Source organism: Neovison vison, chromosome X (assembly GCF_020171115.1).
Source record: "Neovison vison isolate M4711 chromosome X, ASM_NN_V1, whole genome shotgun sequence".
NCBI classification, from domain to species: Eukaryota; Metazoa; Chordata; class Mammalia; order Carnivora; family Mustelidae; genus Neogale; species Neogale vison.
Genome location: NC_058105.1, coordinates 47207342 through 47221237, shown reverse-complemented (window position 1 = coordinate 47221237; position 13896 = coordinate 47207342).

Sequence of the window (13896 nt, the reverse complement as noted above, 5' to 3'; positions counted from 1 at the left end):
TCACTCTCTCTCTCTCTGACAAATAAATAATTAAATAAATAAAATCTTTTAAAAAAATCCACATCTCCTGTGTGCCCAAACCAGTACTGTATCTTTCTAGTCCAAATATACTGCTTCCTCCTTGGGTCTTCCATGGCCACTCTCGACCCAACTACTTTCCTCCAACTTGCCTAATGTCACTGGAGAATTCTGTTGACAATCATTCTCACCCAGCAAGTCAGCAAATAGCTCTACTGAAGATGAGTTTTATTAAACAGGAAATGTAATTCAACAAACTTGGGTTCTTAAGAAAACTGGATCACCCACATTTGTCTTTACAGCATGTATGTTTATGAGGTACGCATGCTTTCTCAGCCAAGAGGGAAGTGTGGTTAAAAGGGGGCGGGAGTGCTACCAATGAATGTGGGCAAGCTGGGGAATTTAAGTTGAAACAACCTGATAAATCTGCATTTCAGTATATTGGCATGCTTCCCTTTGTACAATGTATGTGTTCCTGAGCGTCAACGGAATTTTTCTTACATAGAATCCATCAACCACAGTTATTTCAAGAATATCCCCCCAAATACAGCCTGCATACCTCTATTTATTTTTTGAGTGAATCTTAATTTTGTTGCGGCAGGCTGTTACTGTACTTTCCAAATCCCATATCAAGCTGGGTAACCTTGGCAATTTCCCCCAGGAAGACAGAATTAAGAGTACCTACCTCACAGAGTTGTTGTTAGGATCAAAGGGGAAAATCCACATAAAAATATTTCACATAGTGCCTGGCACATATTAAGTAGCTCATTAAATGTTAGAGGCTGTTATTATGATTAGGGGAGAAGCTTAGATCATTAGACAGCTACACCCCCGCTTCTGGGAAAGGCATCCTCTTCTCTATAAAGAACAACCCAAACAGAGATGCCTTGGATTCTAATGTGAAAAGAGCATGGAGAATTTAGGGTAACTATATAACCACTGCTAACCACTGCCTCCCATATCCTTGTCTTTGAACATCCAGATCTGCCAAAGAGGTCTTACAAATCTATGCCTCAGCATGGGAGCCCAAGACCTAGCTTAAGGATAGTTTCTTGACCCTCAGAGGCAAATTTTCTTTCAGGCAAGTGGCTGCCTTAGGAGTTTCTCTCCTTTCATTGTCAGGGTCTTGCCCTCCCTCCTCTAGGACTTTTAAAGCTTGCCTCCATTTCAAAAGCACCTTGTGAGCAAAAGACCTTGGTCCATCATTCAAGAAGCCCCACGTGGCTCTGAGCACTTGTTGATTTTGTCTGGCAGGACAGGCCCAGGTTTTCAGACTAGAGAATTCAATATGCACAGGTGGGTGGGGGGAGTCCCTCTGTTTAGAATGGTTTTCAACTCCTGGCATCTACTCACCACTCTTCATTTATATGTTGTTTCTACCTGCCAGGAGTACCCTGTCAGCAATACTGGTATCCTATCCAGTGCGATCTGCAGAACACAGGTCATATAATGAGTACACAGCAAGAGTTCAGAAAGAACAGGGATCAATTAGCATTAGAGCATGGAAACCGGTAGTAGCCAACATAGCAATAAATTCCTGACTGTTTGAGAGTTTGGTGCTTGGGCCATACCAGTTGTGTTTTGAATATCACTCTTCCCTCCCAATAACCGATTAGAATCACTCATTTTCAAGGCAGTTGCTACTAGTGAGATTTAACCAAGCGCACTGAATATAACACTCTTCTCAGGAGAATCTTGCCAACTATCATTCTCAACCATAAAATGCCCTTGGCCATGGGTGGCATAGAGATCAAGCCTGGATTCACTGCTTTGTCTCAAACCCCATTTAACCCTTTATTGGATGACCCAAACTGGGATTTCTGACAGGAATGAGATATAGAGAGTGAAGGCTGGAAATCATCCCATTCTACTTCATTTTTCACAGGTGTGCCTCAAAGAACTTAGCCATGGCACCTCTGACCTGCACCTTAACTTCTTTAACTATAATAATCCGTCCTCCCACTCTCCTTGCCTTTTCTCTCCTATCTCTATGTGAAACAGGTGGAGCTATCCCAGTTGATTGAGAAAGGAGCAAGAACTTCCTGCTGTTGGCACAGAGATAGTATCAGTTGGGGGTTGTGAGAGTCGGGGGGCTTGTATTTCCATCCCTATGCCTCTGAAGTGCACGGCTCAGGTCCAGGGAGCCCAGGAGGCTCTGCTTTCGGGTGGTGGGCCGAGTGATGTTAACAAAGCACTCGAACTGTGCTGCGTGAGGATGACTCAAGAATCCCACGCAATCCCACGCTCATGCTAGTCTCCACTTCCAGGAACTAAAATAGACCTCTGGTGCTAAGAAACAGCAAGCCTTTTATATCTGCTTAGAGAAATGAGCCCAGTCCTAAGAACTATCATGCTATTCAATACAATGGAATGTTACCCAGCCATTAAAGATGACAATTACATGCACTGCGCAAGTGGGAAGCAGAATGTAAAATGTTAAATGAAAACAGCAAAACAGAAAACAGCACGTACACGTGCTAATCAGAACTCTGAAAAACATACATAGAAGAGTTCATCCCAAAAGAACCTAAGAGAACAGAGTGCCACAGTCCTTTCTGATTCCACTCCCCCTCCACCAACACCTTTTTAAGTTGTCATCTGGTCACCCTAGGTTACACAAACACCTGCTTTTTAGCTGATAATAGGAGTTAATGCCACAGTTCATTTGATCCAGGGAATAGAGAAGGAACTGAGTGCTAAGGGGACTGGTGCTTTAAAATGGGCTGGATCTTTACTCTTCCCACTCCTCTCATGTTCAGGGCATGAAATTACCACTTCAGGCTTAGCACTACAGTGAAAAATTCCTTCCAAACACCTAGCTGACCAAACTCTAAGGTGGGAGTTTAAGACAACATATATATTTGGATCTCTTTTTTTTCAGTTTTAATTTGTTTTTTCCATTTTTATTTTAATTCCAGTAAACATAGTGTTAGTTTTTGGTGCACAATACAGTAAATTAACACTTCCACACATCACCCAGTGCTCATCACAAGTGTACTCCTTAATCCCCATCACCTATTTCACCCATCCCCCCATACTCACCCTCCCCTCTGGAAACCAACCATCAGTTTGTTCTCTATAGTGAAGAGTCTGCTTCTTGGGGCACCTGAGTGGCTCAGTCAGTTAAGCGTCTGCCTTCAGCCCCAGATCATGATCTCCTGGTCATGAGATCAAGCCCTGTGTCAGGCTCCCTGCTCAGTGGGGAGTCTGCTTCTCCTTCTCCCTCTGCCCCTCCCCCGCAACTTATGCTTTCTCTTTCTCTCTCAAATAAATAAAATCTTTTTGAAAAAAGTCTGTTTATGGGTTTGCCTCTTTTTGTTCCCTTTGCTTATTTGTTTTGTTTCTTAAATTCCACATATAAGTGAAATTACATGCTATTTTTCTCTGACTTACTTTGCTTAGTATAATACTCTCTAATACTCTATTTGTCATTGCAAATGGCAAGATTTTATTCTTTTTGGGGGCTGAGTAATAAGCCATTGTATATGTATACCACCTCTTCTTTATCCATTATCAGTTGATGGACACTGGCTGTTTCCATAGTTTGGCTATTGTAGACAACATTGTTATAAACATTGGGGTGCATGTATCCTTTTGAATTAGTGTTTTTATATTCTTTGGGTAAATGCCTACTAGTGCAATTGCTGGATCGTAGGGTAATTCTGTTTTTAACTTTTTGAGGAACTTCCATACTGTTCTCTAGAGTGGTTGCACCAGTTTGCATTCCCGCCAACAGTGCAAGAGGGCTCCCTTTCTCTGCATCCTCACCAACATCTGTTCTTTCTTGTGTTGTTGATTTTAGCCATTGTGACAGGTGTGAGGTCATGTCTCATCGTAGTTTTGATTTGTATTTCCCTGGTAGGTAATGTTGAGCATCTTCTCATGTATCTGTTGGCCATCTGTAGGTCTTCTTTAGAAAAATATCTATTCATGTTTTTTACCCATTTTTAACTGGATTATTTTTCCTTTTGGATGTTGCCTTTTAGAAGTCACATTTTGGATACTGACCCGTTATCAGATATGTCATTTGCAATTACATTCTCTCGTTCCGTAGGTTGCCTTTTGGTTTTGTTGTTTCCTTCACAGTGCAGCAGTTTTTCATTTTGATGAAGTCTGAACAGTTGGTTTTTGCTTTTGCTTCCCTTGCCTCAGGAGACATAACTAGAAAGAAGTTGCTATGACCATGATCAAAGAGGTTACTGCCTGTGTTCTCCACTAGGATTTTGATCGTTTCCCATTTCACATTTAGGTCTTTATCTTGAATTTATTTTTGTGTATGGTGTAAGAAAATGGTCCAGTTTCATTCTTTTGCATGTAGCTGTTCACTTGTTGAAAATGCTTTTTCCCATTGGATAGTCTTCCTGCTTTGCCAAAGATTAATTGACCATGTAGTTGTGGGTTTATTTCTGTGTTTTCTATTTTTTCCCATTGCTCTATGTGGCTACTTTTGTGCCAGTACCATACTGTTTTGATCACTACAGCTTTGTAATCTAACTTGAAGCCCATAATTGTGATGCCTTCTCTTTCACTTTTCTTTTTCAAGGTTGCTCTGGCTATTCAGGGTCTTCTGTGGTTCTGTACAGATTTTAGAAGTGTTCTAGCTCTGTGAAAATTCTGGTGGTATTTTCATAGGGATTGCATTAAATGTATAGATTGCTTTGGGTAGTATAGAAAACTTTTTAAAAAATTAACATGCAATGTATTTGTTTCAGGGATACAGGTCATAATTCATCAGTCAAGTAGTATAGATATCTTAATGGTATTTGTTGTTCCAATCCATGAGTATAGAATGTTTTTCATTTCTTTGTGTTATCTGCAGTTTCTTTCAACAGTGTTTTATAGTTTTCAGATTACAGGTTTTTCACCTCTTTAGTTATTAGGTTTATTCCTAGAGATCTTACTTTTTGTTTTTGATACAATTGTAAATGGGACTGATTCCTTGATTTTTCTTTCTGCTGCTTCATTATTGGTGTATAGAAATGTAATGAGGTGCCTCGGTGGCTCAGTGAGTAGAGTGTCTGACTCTTGATCTCAAGTCACGATCTCAGGGTTATGAGTTCAAACCCTGCATTGGGCATGGAGCCCACTTTTAAAAAAAGAAATGCAACAGATTTCTGTACATTGACTTTGTGTTCTGCAACATTACTGAATGCATGTATCAGTTCTTGCAGTTTTTTGGATGAGTCTTTTGGGTTTTCTATAACGAGTATCATGTCATCTGCAAATAGTGGAAGTTTTACTACTTCCTCCATGATTTTGGATGCCTTTTTTTTCTTCTTATTGTCTGATTGCTATGGCAAGAACTTCCAGTATTATGTTAAATACACAGTGATGAGGGTGGACATCCTGTCTTGTTCTTGACTGTAGAGGAAAACCTCTCGGTTTCTCACCATGGAGGACGATATTAGCTGTGGGTTTTTTCTGTATGACCTTTATTCTGATGAGGTGTGTTCCCTCTAAATCTACTTTGTTGAGGGTTTTTTATCATGAATGGAAGCTGTACTTTGTCAAATGTTTTTTCTGTATCTATTGAAATGATCATAAGGTTCTTATCCTTTATTTTCTTAATGTGGTATATCACGTTGATTGATTCGCAAATACTGAACCATCCTTGCAATCAAGAAATAAATCCCATGTGAGCATGGTGAATGATTCTCTTAATGTATTGGAGGATTCAGTTTGCTGATATTTATTGAGAATTTCTGCATCCATGTTCCTCAGGGATACTGGCCTATATTTCTCTTTTTTCAGTGGAGTCTTTATCTGGTTTTGCTCTCAGGGTAATGCTGGCCTCATTGAATGAATTTGGAAGTTTGCCTTCCTTTTCTGCTTTTTGGAATAGTTTGAGAGGAATAGATATTAACTCTTCTTTAAATGTCTGGTAGAATTCACTATGAAGCCATTTGGCCCTGGACTTTTGTTTGTTGGGAGATTTTTGATTATTGATTCAATTTCTTTGCAGGTTATCAGTCTGTTCATGTTTTCTATTTCTTTGTTTTAGTTTTGATAGTTTATGTTTTTAGGGATTTATCCATTTTTTCCTACAACAAATTTGTGTAGTTTGTTGGCATAGAGTTTTTCATAATATTCTCTTATAATTGCATTTCTGTGGTGTTGGTTATTATTTCTCTCTCATTTGTGGTTTTACTTATTCGGGTCCTTTCCCTTTTTGTTACGTGTGGTTAGGGGTCCCTTTTCTTTTTGCTATGTGTGGCGAGGGCTTTAGCAATTTTATTAATTGTTTCAAAGAAGTAGCTCCCGGTTTCAATCATCTGTTTTATTAGGTTCTTTTTTAAAAGATTTTTATTTATTTATTTGACAGAGAGAGAGAGATCACAAGTAGGCAGAGAGGCAGGTATGGGGATGTGGAGGGGGAAGCAGGCTCCCTGCTGAGCAGAGAGCCCGATGCGGGGCTCAATCCCAGTACCTTAGGATCATGACCTGAGCCGAAGGCAGAGGCTTTAACCCACTGAGCCACCCAGGCGCCCCCAGGTTCTTTTTTAAAATTTATATCATTTATTTCTACTCTAATCTTTATTATTTGCTTCCTTCTGTTAGCTTTAGGCTTCATTTGTTTTTGTTTTTCTAGCTCCTTTAGGTGTAAGGTTAGGTTGTTTTTTGAGATTTTTCTTGCTTCTTAAGGTAGGTCTATATTGTTATATAATCCCCACTTAGGTCTGCTTTTGCTGTAACCCAAAAGTTGTGGATTATTGTATTTTCATTCTCTTTTGTTTCCATGTATTTTTTCATTTCTTCTGTGATTTCTTGGTTCATCCATTCATTGTTTAGTAGCATGTTGCTTAACCTTCATACACTTGTAGTCTTTCAAAATGTTTTCTTGTGGTTGACTTCTAGTTTCATAGCACAGCAGTCAGAAAAGGGGCGTGATATGACTTTGATCTTTTTGTATTTACTGAGTCGTGATTTGTGACCCAATATGTGATGTATTCTGGAGAATGTCCCATAGGTACCTGAAAAGAATGTGTATTCTGCTGTTTTAGGATGGAAAGTCCTGACTATATCTGTTAAGTCCATCTGGTCCAGTATGTCATTCAAAGCCATTGTTTCCTTGTTGATTTTCTGGTGAGATGATCTGTCCCCTGATGTACGTATAGTGTTAAAGCCCTCTACTATTACTGTATTATAATTAGTTTCTTTATGTCTGTTAATAATTGTTTCATGTATTTGGGTGCTCCCATGTTGTGTGCATAACTACTTACAATTGTTATGTCTTCTTGCTGGATTGTCCCCTTTATTATGATATAGTGTTCTCCTTTACCTCTTGCTACAGTCTTTATTTTAAAGTCTAGTTTGGGACGCCTGGGTGGCTCAGTTGGTTAAACGACTGCCTTTGGCTCAGGTCATGATCCAGGGGTCCTGGGATCAAGTCCTGCATCGGGCTCCTTGCTCAGCGGGGAGCCTGCTTCTCTCGTTGCCTCTGCCTGCCTCTCTGCCTGCTTGTGTATATTCTCTCTCTCTCTCTCTGGAAAATAAATAAAATTTAAAAAATACAGTCTAGTTCATCCAGGGGCACCTGAGTGGCTCAGTCTGTTGAGTGTCAGACTCTTGGTTTTGGCTCAGGTTATGATCTCAGGGTTGCAAGATGGATCCCCAGGTTGGGCTCCATAATAAGCAGGGAGTCCGCTTGAGATTCTTTCACTCTGCCCCTCACCCCATTCATACCCTCAAGCTTGCACACACCCCCTCTCTCAAATACATAAATAAATCTTCAAAAAAAGTCTAGTTTGTCCAATATAAATATTGTTACTCCAGCTTTCTTTTGACACCCATTTACGTGATAAATACTTCTCCATCCCCTCATTTTCAAGTGTGCGGTATTTTAGGTGTAAAATGAGTCTCTTGTAGGCAGCATGTAGATGGGTCTTGTTTTTATTTTATTTACATCCATTCTGAAACTCTATGTCTTTTGATTGGAGCATTTATATTTAGGCCTCTTTAGGTCAGGCTGCTGTGTTCTGAGCCAGGTTAACTTATACTGAAAGAAATAAACTGTTTTTTGATAGGCTGCCAGAAATTCCTTACTGTAAAATAACTGTTATATGCTACTCCTGCCCCTTGTCACCTTATCACAGGTAATGCTTATGCAAGTAACTAGGTATCTGGGTGAACACTACTCTATCCCTGGAGCCCTGGCCTGAACACCTGCCCACACTTTGTTTTACTAGAATTAGCTTTCAATCAGTATGCTTAGTTTTTAAAAGACTATGTTTAGGGTATTTTTTTAAATTTCAAAATAATTTCAGATATTCAGAAGAGCTGTGAACATAGTACAGAGTTCCTGTATACACTTCACCCAGCTTCCATTAACACTTCACATAACACTTAGTATGGTGATCAATACCAGGACAATAACAATATAGTACAATACTATTTACTAAGCTACAGCCTTTATTCCAACTTCACTGGTTTTTCCACTAACGTCCTTTTTCTGTTTAGGATCAAATCTAGAATCCTATGCAGCACGTCCTTTTAAGAGGTGGAAAAGGTAAGCCAAGAGAGGTTCTGTGCAATTTATGATCCTGAGCTATTCTATCCAGAAGGGAACTTTATCACTTCTGAACCAAAGCCCTTAATTCATGACACCTCATGACGGTTATTTTCAGAAAACATGTCTTACATTAGCACTTCTCACAGCAGTACAAAGGGATTTGACAAATGGGTTATTTTAGTAACCAGTATTTTGAGGGTGACAAAATGAGAGGGATGGCCTTATCTGTTTTCTATGCTTCATTTTTTCCTCCAAACTCTATTTTAAACTTTTTACTAGAAGTTGCATTATTTGACTATAACATAAATGCTGGGAAACACCAACACCAACAGGGAAGAGACTCTTTCCTATGTGTGGTTAGTTTTCTTTGCCTGAAATTAGGTGTTGAAATCCGACAGAAACCAAATTGATTACGTTATTTTGGTTCGTTAACCTCAAGAGAGGGAAGGGAAAGCAGACTATGACATCCATTTATTCCTTTAACTAGTAATTGGATTATTAAGAATAACTCCTGTGGAGGGGCCCCTGGGTGGCGAAGGGGTTAAGCCTCTGCTTTTGGCTCAGGTCATGATCTCAGGGTCCTAAGATCGAGTCCTGCATCGGGCTCTCTGCTCGGCAGGGAGTCTGCTTCCTGCTCCCTCTCTCTGCCTGCCTCTCTGCCTACTTGTGATTTCTGTCAGATAAGTAAATAAAATCTTAAAAAAAAAAAAGAAAGAAAAAGAGGCTGCGCCTGGGTGGCTCAGTGGGTTAAAGCCTCTGTCTTCGGCTCAGGTCATGATCTCAGGGTTCTGGGATCGAGCCCCGTGTCCAGCTTTCTGCTCAGCAGGAAGCCTGCTTCCTCCTCTCTCTCTGCCTCTCTGCCTACTTGTGATCTCTGTCAAATAAATACATAAAATCTTTTAAAAAAATGAATAACTCCTGCCTTTCTACACACTAACTATGTGCTAAGCAATTTGCAAGTTGCTTTACAAATAATGTCTTGCTAAATGGGTCACGACAATCCCATGAGCTACATACTATTATTACCCTTCTTTTACAGGCAGAGGGACAGGGAACAGAAACAGGTTGGAGAGGTTAATAACTCACCCAAGTTCACACAGCATGTACGTGATGGAGTCAGGATTCAAGGCTAGATCAGACTGATTCCAAAGCTGGTCCTCTTGGCCAGTATGCTATATTGCCTCTCTGAGCACCTGTACATTTCAGACACTGGAATGGGTACTAAACAGAGATACAACAGTGAACAGGAAATAATAGCCTTATGCCTTCAAACTTACAGTCTAACTGGAGGAGGAAAACAAACAGTTAAGTATATGATAAGGCCCTCTCCTCAGGTATTCCTTAGATTGGTTACAAATAAAGGCAATCAGTAAAATGCAAGCAGTAGATTCCAACAGTTTTAAATATTTAAATTCCTTTTTTCAGTCCTCAGAACAAAGGCCTCTTCCCCTCCATGTACTCTGAGGATCCCTAAAAGTTAGGAATGGGCTTTATATTGACATGTTCCTCCACTATATAGAATCTGGGCTACATGTCAGCATTGCCATCCCACTTAATCTTTGACAAGAAACAATGGGAAATATAATGTGGAAATACATATAGTGATAGAACCAAATCAGCTGATGGAAAATTTTTAAGTCTGGGACATAATTATATTCCATTTCAATTGTCCTTTTGCACTTGAATTAGTTGATCAGCTCTGAGGGAGCTTCAGTTGATTCATGACTGCATTTTATGACCATGCCATTTTGAAATACATCTCTCAGAAAAATGACAATTATGCCCCTGTCAATTATAAATTGACAATATGATTTTGAAGGTGAAGGGTTGGAAGACTTACATCTCAGCAAATGACAATCATTCTATTCTCTCTCCCAAACCCCCCAAAATCAAATACCCTCACCCTGTGGTTCTCAACACTTGGTTGCACATTGAAATCATGGGGAAACTTCAAAATTACCAACGCCTATGTCCTACCCCAGAGGCTGTGATTATTTAACTGTTTCAGGGAGTGGCCTGGGTTTTAGAAGCTATAAAAGATCCCTAGGGAATTTTATTATGCAGACAGGTTTGGGAACCACAGCCCAAATCAGAGGATCATAACCCCCACTGCACATTTCAATCACCTTGGGGAATCCTTTAAAACCCCAGATCCTTGAGCCACACCCCAGATTAGTTAAATCAGAATATCTGGAGTTAGGGACCAAGCCTCAGGAACCAGGACCTTTTTTTTAAGCTCCCAGATGAGTCCATCGTGCAGCTAAGACTAGGAACCATTGCCATAGGTAAAATTCCAAACTTGCATTCAGGGCAATGCCAAAATTGCACTCATAGGTTCAGCAACTCTAGGTTGAGCCTAATGAGAAGCTAGATCTGGAAGACAGGTAGATACAGGCTAAAGAGAAATCCTTAAAACAACTCTCCTGGGCACCTGGGTGGCTCAGTGGGTTAAGCCGCTGTCTTCGGCTCAAGTCATGATCTCAGGGTCCTAGGACCGAGTCCCACATTGGGCTCTCTGCTGGGCAGGGGGCCTGCTTCCCTTCCTCCCTTTCTGCCTACTTGTGATCTCTCTCTGTCAAATAAATAAATAAAATCTTTAAAATAAAACAACAAAAAAACAACTCTCCTACTTTAATATTAAAAGAGTTCACTTTTTGGGCTACCTCGGTGACTCAGTGGTTAAGTGTCTGCCTTCAGCTCAGGTCATGACCCTGGGGTTCTGGGGTTGACCCCTGCATTGGGCTCCCTGCTGAGCTTCTCCCTCTTCTGCTCCCCCTACTTGTGCTCTCTTGTGCACTCACTCTCTGTCAAACAAATAAATAAAATCTTTTTTTTTTAAATGAGTTCACTTTTCTCTTGCCATGGCTGAGGGTTACATTAAAGCTTGGCTAGAATTAATAGCAACTGATTGTATCTCAAGCCCTGCTCACTACCACACCCACCAGAATTAACTACTGGAAGAATGGGAAAGGGAATGCTTTCAAGGGATGAAAATCTTTTCAAAGGAGTACAAACACGTGCTTAGAGACCCTGGGTGGGGTTAGACAAGGAGGAAGTGAAAAAGCAAGCTATTTGGCCTATGCATTACACACCGAGTTAGTTTTTTTTTATCTGCAATTTGATGTGCATTTTTGCTCATCAAGTCAAACACCGGGCTTAGGAGACAAAAACCCCAGGTCAAGGTTTTCAGCCTTACTTGCACATTAGAGTCATCTAGGGAGTTTTTAAAATAACAATGCTCACAAAACAAACTGAGGGTTGCTGGGGGGAGGGGGGTCGGGAGAGGAGGGTGGGGTTATGGACATTAGGGAGGTTATGTGCTATGGTAAGTGCTGTGACGTATGTAAACCTGGCGATTCACAGACCTGTACCCCTGGGGATAAAAATACATTATATGTTTATAAAAAAATTTTTAAAAAAGAAGAAAAAAATAATAATAACAATGCTAGGGCCACACCCAAAATGAAGACAATCTGACTGAAGGGGTGACACCCAGAAACCTGTTTTGAAAGGCCTCCAGGTGATTCTAGTGTGCAACCAAGGCTGAGGAACAGTTGCTCTGAACAAGTGGGTCTCAAGCTTGAGTGAGCATCAGCACCACCTGGGGAGTATGTTACAACACAGATTTGTGGGTCCAATCCCCAGTTTCTCATCCAGCTAGGATGAAGTCTGAAAGTTTGCATTTCTAACAAGCTCCTAAGTGATGATGCTAATCCTGCTGGTCCAGGTGCCACACTAGGAAAGGCAAAGCCCTACCCAGATCACTGGTTCTCAATCCTGGCAATGCATGAGAATCATTGGGTGGGGGGACAATTTTTAAATACGAACTCCTGAGACCCCTCTTAAATTGTAAAGTCCCTGGCCCAGGGTTCAGTACTTTATTTTTTTTTTAAAGATTTGACACACAGAGAGATCATAAGTAGGCAGAGAGGCAGGCAGAGAGAGAGGGGGACACAGGTTCCCTGCTGAGCAGAGAGCCCAATGCAGGGCTCAATCCCAGGACCCTAAGCCGAAGACAGAGGCTCAACCCACTGAGCCACCCAGGCAGCCCTTGGGCTCAGTACTTTAAATTGCTCTGTAGGTGATATTAATGCACAGTGAAGTTTGTGATCCATTGCTATAGACCTAGATATTTTACAGCTGGAATAGATTTAATACAAACCCTTAAATCCCCTGGTAATTTACAGCTACTTTAGCTACTACCAGTAAAATATCACAACCCCAATTTCCATTGTTCCTTCTTAATCATTACTATTAACAATGTGACCAATTTAGGGTCACCACCTTGTTCTACCTGTTTGCATAGGATGCCCTTGGTTTTAACACTGAAAGTTCCAGGTTCAGAGTAAATCAGGACAGTTGGTCACTATACTAATGCTTTACAGCTCACTGACAGAAATGCAGTAACTATTAAATTTTGCTTCTAACATTCAGCATCCAGAACTTGGTTTCTAAATACCATTCTCCATTAAAAGGAATGAGCGTTCCTTGGAAATGGCTGTTTCCAGGACTGGGGCAGGGAAATGTATGGTTGAGCCTAGGAATCTTGCACCAGAATCTAAGGAAGTGCTTGAAGACTCATGGAGGAATGTCAAAAGGACATGACAGTTTAGCCATTCTGAGAGGGGGAAGTGATACCTCATTGTAGTTTTGATTTGCATCTCCCTGGCGATGAGTGACATTGAACATCTTTTCATGTGTCTGTTGGCCATCTGTAGGTCTTTTTTGGGAAAATGTCTATTCATGTCTTTTGCCAATATTTTAATTGGATTATTCATTTCTTGGGTGACTACAATCAAGAACACAAGAAAGAGCAGGTTGTTGGTGAGGATGTGGAGAAAGGGGAGACCTCTTGCACTGTTGGTGGGAATGCAAACTCATGCAGTCACTCTGGAAAACCGTATGGAGGTTCCTCAAAAAGTTAAAAATAGAACTACCCTACAATCCAGCAATTGCACTACTAGGCATTTACCCAAAGAATACAAAAATACTAATTCAAAAGGATACATGCACCCCAGTGTTTATAGTTTTTTATACATGCACACACACACACACACACACACACTAGATTATTATTCAGCCATAAAAAAAATGAAATCTTGACACTTACAATGACATGGGTAGAGCTAGAGAGTATTATGCTAAGCAAAATAGGTCAGAGAAAGACTTCACTCATATATAGAATTTAAGAAACAAAACAAACAAGCAAAGAAAAAAGAGAGAAAGAGAGAGACAGAGAGAGAGAGGTAAGCCAAGAAACAGACTCTTAATGATAGAGAACAAACTCGTGGTTACCAGAGGGGAGGAAGGTAGGGGTGGGTTAAACAGGTGATGGGGATTAGGGAGGGCACTTGTTGGCACGAGCACTG